The sequence below is a fragment of the Salvelinus namaycush genome, chromosome 36, assembly GCF_016432855.1.
Source record: "Salvelinus namaycush isolate Seneca chromosome 36, SaNama_1.0, whole genome shotgun sequence".
In the NCBI taxonomy this organism is placed as follows: Eukaryota; Metazoa; Chordata; class Actinopteri; order Salmoniformes; family Salmonidae; genus Salvelinus; species Salvelinus namaycush.
This window is the reverse complement of record NC_052342.1, coordinates 369,708-382,048: the sequence shown is the minus strand read 5'-3', so window position 1 is coordinate 382,048 and position 12,341 is coordinate 369,708. Positions and strand designations below refer to the sequence as shown.

At 40.6% G+C, this 12,341-nt stretch overlaps 1 pseudogene; it reads left to right on the top strand.

Moving 5' to 3' along the window:
* The first annotated feature begins 9,875 nt into the window (after nt 1-9,875).
* Nucleotides 9,876-12,092, top strand: LOC120030199 (annotated as a pseudogene).
* The last annotated feature ends 249 nt before the right edge of the window (nt 12,093-12,341 follow it).

The window sequence follows — 12,341 nt, the reverse complement described above, 5'->3', positions numbered from 1 at the left end:
CTAGGCAGAGTTCCTCTGTCCAGTGTCTGTGTTCTTTTGCCCTTCTTTTCTTTTTATTGGCCAGTCTGAGATATGGCTTTTTCTTTGCAACTCTGCCTCGAAGGCCAGCATTCCGGGGTCGCCACTTCACTGTTGACGTTGAGACTGGTGTTTTGTGGGTACTATTTAATGAAGTTGCCAGATGAGGACTTGTGAGGCATCCGTTTCTCAAACTAGACACTCTAATGTACTTATCCTCTTGCTCAGTTGTGCATCGGGGCCTCCCACTCCTCTTTCTATTCTGGTTAGAGACAGATTTGGTTGTTCTGTGAAGGGAGTAGTACACTGCGTTGTATGAGATCTTCAGCTTCTTGACAATTTCCGAATGGAATAGCCTTCATTTCTCAGAACAAGAATAGACTGACGAGTTTCAGAAGAAAAGGCTTTGTTTCTGGCCATTTTGAGGTCCAGATACTCAACTAGTCTAAAGGCCAGTTTTATTGCTTCTTTAATCAATACAATCGTTTTCAGCTGTGCTAACATAATTGCAAAAGGGTTTTCTAATGATCAATTAGCCTTTTAAAATGATAAACTTGGAAAAGCTAACACAACGTGCCATTGGAACACAGGAGTGATGGTTGCTGATAATGGGCATCTATACGCCTATGTAGATGTTCCATTAAAAATCAGCAGTTTCCCGCTACAATATTCATTTACAAAATGAATAATGTCTACACTGTATTTCTGATAAATGTTCTGTTATTTTAATTGACAAAAAAAATAGTTTTTCTTTCAAAAACAAGGACGTTTCTAAGTAACCCCAAACTTTTGAACGGTAGTGTGTATATATATATATATATATATATATATATATATATATATATATATACACACACTACAGAGCCTTTCCATAAGTCCACTCAAGTTTCTTAAACTGTCTTCTGACTGTGATTAGAGCGATGTTGCGTTGTACAGCGACATATTTTTCCAACGCAAAGCCTGAGGGTTTCGTTTTTCTTGGAATAGAAATACCATAATATTAATCAAATTAATTAAGCTACATTTCTTAAAATCAATCCCATATACCATGTTCTTACAAAAAGGTTTTAAATTCTCTAGTACAGCCAATATTACAAAAAGTCAAATGCTTCTCAAAGATGCCCTCTGGTGGTCAAACTAACACTAACTTGCATTAATGGCAACACTGGCTGACACTTAAATATCGTGCCATAGAATTCAGCGGCAGCCCGCAAGGTGTATGACGCAACTTTTACAGGAAGAACCACTGTACATAGAGCCATGACTACATGGAACTCGATTCCACATCAGGTAACTGATGCAAGCAGTAGAATCAGATTTAAAAAGCAGGTAAAAATACACCTTATGGAACAGTGGGACTGTGAAGTAACACAAACATAGTCACAGACACATGCATTCAAACACATGATAACATACGCACTATACACACACGTACACATGGATTTTCCGTTGTAGATATGTGGTAGTGGAGTATGGGCCTGAGGGCACACACTTAGTGTGTTGTGAATTCTGTAATGAATGTTTTGTAATGTTTATAATGTGTGGCTTAAACTTTAGCAAGTTCATGAATGGAACAAACGTCTGGTGAGGCATTAACAAGAGTTGCTAAAGGCATGTGTGGTTTAAGCTTAAACTAGTTTATGAATGGAACAAACATATGTAGAGGCATTAACAGCACACATTACTTGATTTGATCCAATAAGACCATGTCAACTACAAGGCAAATATGTTTCTTTCCTGTCAACATCCATTTCAATATAATTATGTGAATGATATCAGTCATGTAAGAGCTGTGAAAGGCTCTATTTTAAACAAACCCAATACCCCAACACGTGTTGGACTGTATACAAATGCATTGGGTTCGTATGGGAGACTATGGTCATATATTTTATGTAATAGGAGTCATTTCAGAAGGTGTTTTCATCAGTTTGTAATGGCAGTTTGGTCACATATTGTAAATGACTTAACCTAGCAAAAGTACAGTATATATTCTGGATAAAAAGGTACTGTGTGTTGTTGAGTAGGCATACAACAATTTTGGGCTTCATTCAAGAGTGCAGGGTTACAAAGCCAAACAGAATATAAGTAGAACACCCACCAAGATGGAACCAAGAGCACACTTCAACCTACCAAGCCATTCGTGACACGACCTTGTGTGAACGAACATGTCTCATACATGTCAGAAGTTGAGAAATTGCTAACAGGGTAACATAGCAAGATAGGAAGGGTGACCACATGCGAGAGAGTGCTGTTAATGAATTATTAATCACTTCACTGAGAGTGGAAGGAAGAATGCATGAGGCTGCTGTCCTTAAATATGATTTATTTTTTGTTGACCTCTTCACTGACCTTCTGATAGACTGATCTCAGCAGGCTTAAATGTTGTTAGACAGTGGACCACATTCCCACACAAAACATCTAAGGGAAGTGTGTGTGTGTGTGTGTGTGTGTGTGTGTGTGTGTGTGTGTGTGTGTGTGTGTGTGTGTGTGTGTGTGTGTGTGTGTGTGTGTGTGTGTGTGTGTGTGTGTGTGTGTGTCATTGTGTGTGTGTGTGTGGTTTGTGAATGTGGGTGTTTGGCCTTTGCATTTGTCCTTTGGACAGCAGGATCAGTAAGCTATGCAGGAGCTTATTTTGGAGTGTTGTGTAATGATGTCACATAAGATTGTAAATGTAATACCCTGCTAAATAACAGGTGTCATTCACCTCAATGGGCAGACCAAGAAAGCCAGGGATAAGTTTTCCTCTCCGGCTTTCAGTCTGCACATTCTACTAGATACTTCAGTAACACATGAAGATCTTCCAACTCAATGAAAGACAATCACACAAATATATCCAAGACGCCAACTGATTTCAGGCCATAGATATCAGTTGGTGACAGTGTGTGGTAGAATGAACAGGGAAGCTGCGGTAACCAGACAGTGTGTGTCAAGCTCAGTTGGTTTTGAGATGTAATGTGGCCACAGTAAGTAACAGTTGTGAGTAATGGTCGAGACCTGTCCACATACATGGCTACCCAGTCTGGGTATAAGTGCACAGCCTCACAGGGGAGATATTACTGGTTTGATGGCATTTTCAGTGCAATGGCACTAGCTGTAAAACATTTTGAATTCAGGCGCCCGGCTGCCAAGAGAAACACCTGTTGCTGTTTCGAATCCAAAACATTCTGGGCCATGAGGTGGTGATTTGGGGAAAGGGGGGTCAGGCAGGGGAGAAGACATGGTCAGAGAGAGAGCTATGTCCGTGCACTTCAAATGGAGGCCGAGTGGTAATCGACTGACCGATGAGGCCCAATGCTGACAACTTTGAGGGGTCTGAACCTAAAAACTCTGTCAGTCAATCCCAAACTTGGTTCTAGGGAAGAGAAGGGAAGCAAAGGTCATTTGTATTTTTATTTTATTTTCAAAATGAGCTTATTCCTGGAGGAGTTGATTGAGGCAAGAGTGGAGACCTGTAGCCTACCCCTGCACAGACATTCCAGGGCCAAGCAAAAAAAACATACAAAATGCATTGTAAGATACTGAGACGTATTTCCCACCACTATAGTATAAAAAGGCTGCAGTGAATGTTACTAATTGGAAATTGAGCCTAGTTAACCACATTTTACAAGTTTATTGGATACATTTGGGAAGAGAAATGACATGAGGAGCGTGAATTAACTTACATTTAGCTAGTTGTTTGCATAAAATAGATTAAATTAGACAAAGTGAGTCGCTCTTTTATAATTACCTCATAATACATCTGTCATTTGGGTAAAAGGAAAGACTAGAAAAAGACCTTCTGTGCTGCTACTAGTAAATTTTGCTATCTCAGTGAGCTCAGTCAAACTGGGGGGTAATTTCCTTGCCATCAACCAAGTAGCCCAAAGCCCAGCACTCTCACTTCTCAACACTAAGGTGAAGACAAATACTGTTCTCTGTTTAAGTCAAAAGTTTATCCTTTTTCCTGATCAGGATATGCCAATCTAAGAAAAATGAGTCGATGCCTCTATCTTCTTCCTGAAATACATCCTCCTCTGTCACGTCCTATCCATCTCCAAAAAAGGAGATGTGGCAAAATCTGCATCTCCATAAAGGCTGTTGTGGCCGTGACCTTGGACACCAACCTAGCCCTACGTTAATGCCCTGTTTACTCTCAGGGGATGAATGGCTAGATTCCTGGCTCTGGGTACAGTGCCAGACATTTAAAACGCTCAAGGGTTGGAGTTGCCAGCTGCTCTAGCGCCTCAACAATCTCCAATCTCAACCCCCTTCACCCCATCCCCTAATCCCCCCTCCACACACAGACTCCCACCTCCTTGAATTCCTGACCCCGTGTCACACTTGATACCATGAGCTGCAAGTTATGTGGATCAGGGAGTAGACACACACAATCCAGTAAAGTTTGAATGATTTGGTAGACTCCTGCTCAGTCCCGGCTACTTCCTTCCCCACAGCAGTATCTGCAGTTGACAGGATTTCAGATGGTCTGCCACCTCAAGGATTTGACACCTCTTTAGAGTCTGACTACCGCAAGCTAAGGATGTGCTTACACAGACTTTTATTCTGAATATCAATTTTAAAGCTAATTATTACTCATGGCTCTCCTGGTATTTGGATTGGTTAATTTATCATGGGCAGCATAAGCCTTAATGAAACTAAATGGTGTATTATAGTGAACCAAAGCACAATACTGTACTATGCTGGCGTACCCTCAGTGAAGCTGACTAGTAAATCACTGTCTAAGTTATAACCCTAGTCGAATGTAAACATGCTGTAGTCTGTATTTGACTGTTACAGTGCCTTGAAAAAGTATTCCTCCCACTTGGCGTTTTCCCTTTCTTGTTGCATTACAACCTGTGATTTAAATTGATTTTATTTGGATTGCATGTAATGGACATACACAAAATAGTCCAAATTGTTTCAAAAAATTCTACAAAATAAACTATGGAAAAGTGGTGCATGAATATGTATTCACCCCCTTTGCTATGAAGCCCCTAAATAAGATCTGGTGCAACCAATTACCTTCAGAAGTCACATACTTATTAGTTCAATGAAGTGCACCTGTTTCAAATCTAAGTGTCACATGATCTGTCACATGATCTCAGTATATATACACCTGTTCTGAAAGGCCCCAGAGTCTGTAACACCACTAAGCAAGGGGCACCACCAAGCAAGCGGCACCATGAAGACCAAGGAGCTCTCCAAACAGGTCAGGGACAAAGTTGTGGAGAAGTACAGATCGTTGGGTTATAAAAAATTATCTGAAACTTTTAACATCCCACACAGCACCATTAAATCCATTATTAAAAAATGGAAAGAATATGGCACCACAATAAACCTGCCAAGAGAGGGCTGCCCACCAAAACTCACGGACCAGACAAGGAGGGAATTATTCAGAGAGGCAAAAAAGAGACTAAAGATAACCCGGAAGGAGCTGCAAAGCTCCACAGTGGAGATTGGAGTATCTGTCCATAGGACCACTTTAAGTCATACACTCTACAGAGCTGGGCTTTACGGAAGAGTGGCCAGAAAAAAAGCCATTGCTTAAAGAAAAAAATAAGCAAACACATTTGGTGTTTGCCAAAAGGCATGTGCGAGACACCCCAAACATATGGAAGATGGTATTCTGGTCAGATTTAGCTTTTTGGCAATCAAGGAAACCGCTTTGTCTGGCGCAAACCCAACAGCTCTCATCACCCCGAGAACCCTATCCTGTTTTTCATCGGCAGGGGCTTTGAAACTGGTCAGAATTGAAGGAATGATGGATGGCGCTAAATACAGGGAAATTCTTGAGGGAAACCTGCTTCAGTCTTTGAGAGATTTGAGACTGGGACGGAGGTTCACCTTCCAGCAGGACAATGACCCTAAGCATACTGCTAAAGCAACACTCGAGTGGTTTAATTGAGAATCTGTGGTATGACTTAGATTGTTGTACAGCAGTGGAACCCATCCAACTTGAAGGAGCTGGAGCAGTTTTGCCTTGAAGAATGGAAAAAAATCCCAGTGGCTAGATGTGCCAAGCTTATAGAGACATACCCCAAGAGACTTGTAGCTGTAATTGCTGCAAAAGGTGACTCTACAAAGTATTGACCTTGGGGGGTGAATAGTTATGCACACTCAAGTTTTACATTTTATTGTCTTATTTCTTGTCTCACAGGAAAAAAAATATTTTGCATCTTCAAAGTGGTAGGCATGTTGTGTAAATCAAATGATACAAACCCCCCAAAATCGAAAGTGAATACTTTCACAAGCCACTGTATAGAGATCTCACACATGGCCTGTACAATTCTGAACACAAGGAGATAAATCAATGAATTGGCCACCTAAGAGGACAGAGTCACAGAACATGTATCTGTGCAAAACTGAAAATGGTAGTCTTTCTGTGCTGCTGTCGGTTTGAGTGCTTCTTGCATTTGAGCGACTCGTGTTTGTAATGCCAAGCCCTCCCACTGTGCGTCAACAAACATACCGTCTCAAGAAGATGACAAGGCCCCATCAAACACATCCACACACAAAGAGATCTTTTGGATGCTGACAATGTTGGCCTTTCATCGAATGGGAACCAGCTTCAAAAGCCACCCAACAGAACACTTATCCCTTCAGTTGCTATGATACCAAACATGCTGTACAAACCCAGCAATGTGCAACCGAGTGCCATTATAAAGCCATAAGGTCAGAGGTCCAGAAATCAAATGAGAATGTGCTTGATTAACTTCTATGATTAAAAAGTTTAAGTGACCACAAAGGCAAGACAGGAGAAAGGGTGTTAGAGAGAAATAAAATGTGAATATATGTATACAGATTGGCAAGTGAAAAAAGAAGAAACCATCACTTATGATAAAATACAACCCATTAATTTACTTCATTTGCGTGTGGCTTCGTTTGCAGTGTTTAATTTATACTGAACAAAAATATAAAGTTACAGTTCATATAAGGAAATCGGTCAATTGAAATATATTCATTAGGTCCTAATCTATGGAATGGCTGGTCTCAGACGATCCTGCAGGTGAAGAAGTCGGATTGTGGAGGTCCTGGGCTGGCGTGGTTACACTTGTTTTGCGGTTGTATGGCCGGTTGGACATACTGCCAAATTCTCTAAAACAACGTTGAAGGCTTATGGTAGAAAAATGAACATTAAATTCTCTGGCAACAGCTCTGGTGGACATTCCTGCAGTCAGCATGCCAACTGACTTGAGACATCTGTGGCATTGTGTTGTGTGACAAAACTGCACATTTTAGAGTGGCCTTTTATTGTCCCCAGTACAAGGTGTACCTGTGTTAAGATCACGCTGTTTAATCAGCTTTTCGATATGCCACACCTGTCAGGTGGATGGATTATCTTGGCAAAGGAGAAATGCACAACATTTTTGAGAAATACCGTTTTTGTGCATATGGATTTATATTTTTTTCAGCTCATGAAATATGGGTGTCCAACACTTTACACGTTGTGTTATTATTTAGGATTCTGACGCTAAAATTCTGATCTTGTCAAGGTTTCTCAAGTCCTCTCCTTTGACTATCTTCCTTTATAACGCTGTTGGTGTTTAATTTACGCCTACAGATCTTAAATACACTGGATCAATATGACAGTGTGAAACTCCGGTCATGATTATTAAAATGGGCAGACTCTGTCAAGGGAATACATTGATACATTAAAGTACTCCTCTTCTATTAGGGCAGGGGTTCCCAAACCTTTTTGGCCTGCGACCCCATTTTAATATTTAAAAAATACTTTTTTTCACCATGTGAAAAAAGGGATTTAATCAATGACCAATGTTAATTTTTTGAATTTGTGCTATGCCAGTCTATTACAAATCATTCTGACAGTACTATTGACAGTATTTCAATCTGATGGAAGTATGGTTTGAAGTGACTGTAATCATCAGAAAGGTTTTGGGTAGCTCAGAAGATCATTAGGCAATAATTTTGTATAATATTCTATGTAGAAAAGAACATCATGATTGATGATGTTCTTTTCCCCCCAGTCTGATTTTGTGCCTTGTCAACTCTGTCCTAATGAGTCCTGTGCGGCATGTGGGCATTGTAGAGGGAAACTTGTTGCTGAAAATCTTATCTTTCAATGATGGGGTCATAATATGTTGTATCTTAAACGGTTCAAAAGATAAAGCCACATTTGTAGTTAGAAAACAGAAACCCTCTGTTTATTACAATCACATCTAGCGGCTACCTATTTGTATTTATTTAACCTTTACTTAACTAGGCAAGTCAGCTAAGAACACATTATTATTTACAATGATGGCCTACCCCAGCCAAACCCTAACTCGGACAACACTGGGCCAATAGTGCACCGCCCTATGGGACTCCCAATTATGGCTGGTTGTGATACAGCCTGGAACCGTACCAGGGTCTGTAGTGACACCTCTAGCACTGAGATGCAGTGCCTTAGACCGCTGTGCCACTCGGGAGCTGATGACCCAAGCACAATTGTATTTATTTTAATTCAAATCAGGTGATTCCACATGGGGCTGCGACCCAAAGTTTAGGAAACTCTATTTGGATAAAAGATTGCTGGCACCACACTATGGGGAAATGCGGACCTGAGTTATGCGCATGTAAATGGAATTTAATTCCCTTTTTATGCACTTTTCTCTCTATGCGTATTCTGACATTGAACATGCTATTCGTTAGGGGTATGGTGGTCATAAAATTTTCTCAGCTGGTGATTGTCAAGAAAATAACTGCCGGTCTCACGGTAATTTACCGTTAATTAACATAAACAAATTTAGCATCTCCTGGCTTCCACGCATAGCCTACAAGCCACTGACGCAGACCTTTGGAACATCTACATTTTTAAAGGTCTAAAGAAACATGATAGAAATAAAATGTAGTCTATTTCAGATTAACAGAATAGCATACTCTGAGTTGTTATCCCTGATCTGGCTTCGCCATATGGCTGTGGGCTACACTAGTTAATATAGCAGACAAGATCTGCTTAGAATTCTGTGGCAGTATTTTATATATTTTTTTTAAGTATGAAGAATACAATTGAACATTGGTGAATAAATAAAAAGGATATTTTCTCCAAATGATTTGAGGGAGTGAGCACATGCGGCTAAGCTGTGTTGAGTGGTTAACTTCTCTAGGATAGGGGGCAGCATTTTCACGTTTGGATGAAAAGCGTGCTCAGAGTAAACTGCCTCCTACTCAGTCCCAGATGCTAATATATGCATATTATTATTAGTATTGGATAGAAAACACTCTGGAGTTTCTAAAACGGTTTGAATCATGTCTGTGACTATAACAGAACTTATTTGGCAGGCAAAACCCAGAGGACAAACCATTCAGATTTTTTTGTTGTTGAGGTCACTCTCTTCTCAATGGAATTTCATTGGGAATTCAGATTTCTAAGGGACCTTCCTGCAGTTCCTATCGCTTCCACTGGATATCAACCGTCTTTAGAAATTGGTTGAGGTTTTTCCTTTGAGAAATGAAGAAGTAGCCATGTTCAGAATGAGGCTCCAGTGAAGTGTACTGTTTGTTAGAGGCGCATGACCAGAAAGCGTGCTACACCTTGTTTTCCTCCGGTATTGAACACAGATCATTCCGTCTTCAATTTTATCGATTATTTACGTTAAAAATACCTATAGTTGTATTACAAAAGTAGTTTGAAATGTTTGGACAACACTTACAGGTAACTTTTGAGATATTTTGTAGTCACGTTGTGCAAGTTGGTATCGGTGTTTTTCTGGATCAAACACGCCAAATAAATGGAAATTTTGGATATATATCGACGGAATTAATCGAACAAAAGGACCATTTGTGATGTTTATGGGACATATTGGAGTGCCAACAGAAGAAGCTCGTCAAAGGTAAGGCATTAATTATATCTTTATTTCTGCGTTTTGTGTCGTGCCGGGATGGTGAAACATGATGGTCTGTGATTGTTAGCTGGGATGCTATCCTCAGATAATAGCATTGTCTGCTTTCGCCGTGAAGCATTTTTGAAATTTGATACGTTGGCTGGATTCACAACAAGTGTAGCTTTAATTTGGTATATTGAATGTGTGATTTCATGAAAGAGCTGTGTGTGTGTTTTACAGATGGCAGAGAAAAGCAGAGCACCAGTGTGGGACTATTACATGGAATTGGCACCAGGGAAAGCAAGGTGTCTTATTTGTGATAAAGATGTAAGCATGGGGTCAGCAACGGCTAAATCAAAAGATACCACCAACCTGTGGAATCACCTTAAGAACACCCATCCAAAAGCCCATAAGGAAGCAATGATGAAAAAAGCAAACGCAAATTCTACACAAGGAAAAAGTGATACAGACACATCGCAGGCTACAATCTTACAACTTTTTAATAAGCAAGCAAAATGGCAGGACAAAAACCCAAGGGCCAAGACACAGCTCTGAAGTGACAATGATACTGAAGAGTCTGCTTAGGAGACAAATACTCTCAACAGTTTGAATAAAAATAGAGTTTAAGTTACCTGTGATGAATGTTGAAAACAAAAACTGTAATTTCTATATGCAGGAAATCCTATTTTAATAATGGGCATGGTAAGAATTGACTACCAAAGTGCGAGTCATAATTCCCATGACACCTTCTAGCAAAATCTGAAAAGTGGTTCCTTCATTCATTTATTCCATAGGATATTTTTAGATTCACTTAAAATAAGGTCTGTGTTTCGTGTAGGCTTACCCCATTAAAAATTTTAAAAAATTCACACCACTGTGAATGGCTGGTTGTCAGTGGCAATCATCTCAATAATTGCTACATCTATCTATGTAGCAATTATTGAGATGATTGCCACTGACAACCAGCCATTCACAGTGGTGTCTGACGTTGGTTTTCAGCGGCTGATTACTCTTGCTGAACCCGGTACAGGATCAAAGATGAAAAGTTATTTCGCACAGAAATAATAGATAAAAAACATGAAAGAGTTGATGAAAGTGAAGAATCTGGTGGCTCCAGTCAACGCTCCACACATGGCATTCACAACTGACTGCTGGTCAGGCACTACAGAGTCCCTGATGAGCCTTACTGGACATTTCATTGACAATGTTTGAACAAGAAAGCAGGTTGTGCTGAATGTCAAGACTAATAATGGATCACACACAGGAAACTACATCAGAGAGGTTTTTGACCATGTTGGAATACTGGCAAATCCACACAGAACGTGTAGTGCTGGTCCTCAGGGACAGTGGGGCAAACATGGTGAAAGGTATGAGACTGGCAGAACTTCCAGACTTCAGCTGCAGTGCACACACCCTACAGCTTGTAATCAATGATGGACTATCCAGTCAGAGAGCTGTGCTAGACATTATTGCCATGTTGAAGAGCTGTGCAACTCACTTTGACCACTCTGTACTGGCCAAACAGAGGCTGAGGGCCATTCAGGAAGAGCTTGGCCTTCCCAAACACAGCATCATCCAAGCAGTTCAAACTCGCTGGAACTCAACACTACACATGTTGCAGAGGATGTTTGAACAGAGGCATGCACTGAATGTGTATGCAGGTGAATACGGACACATCAGCAGTTTGTCTGCTGCACAGTGGGGCATTGTCTCTAGCCTAATTGAGACTCTGGCACCTATGGAGGAGGTGACACTGGAGATGAGCCACACAACTCTACAGCCGCATGCATCATCCCCAGTGTGTCGGTGCTGAAGTTGATGCTACAGCAGGAGGGTTCTTCTACTCAAGGCATCAAAACTTTATGGAAGACCATGTTGGACAGTCTGACAAGGAGGTTCTCCAAGGCCGAAGAGATAAAGTGCCTGGTGCTGGCAACTGTCCTGGATCCACGTTACAAGAGCTATGCCTTCACCTCAGGGACAACACTAGAGAAAGCAAAAGAGTGGCTGAAGAAGGAGTCTGACCTACTAAGGAAACCAAATCCCAGAGCCACAGCAGATGGGACGAGTGAAGAGGAGGACCCAGATCCAGGTGCAAAAAAGCAAAGAGTCCAGGTAGATCACTCACCCAGTCTGGTGGACAGCCTCTATGCTAGAATCCATGGAAGCCAAGAGGGCAGGGCTGAAGTCCAGTGCAGTTTTGAAATTGAGTTTGAGCGTTACCTCACAGAGCCTGTCATTGACAGAACTACTGGGAATATTGAAGACCCATGAAAGATGGTGGTTCGTTTTAACATATGTTCTCATGTTATTTGAGACTAAATTGATTTTATTTATGTATTATATTAAGTTAAAATAAAAGTGTTCATTGTTCATTCAGTATTGTTACAATTGTCATTATTACAAAAATGTGTGTGTGTATATATACACTGCTCAAAAAAATAAAGGGAACACTTAAACAACACAATGTAACTCCAAGTCAATCACACTTCTGTGAAATCAAACTGTCCACTTAGGAAGCAA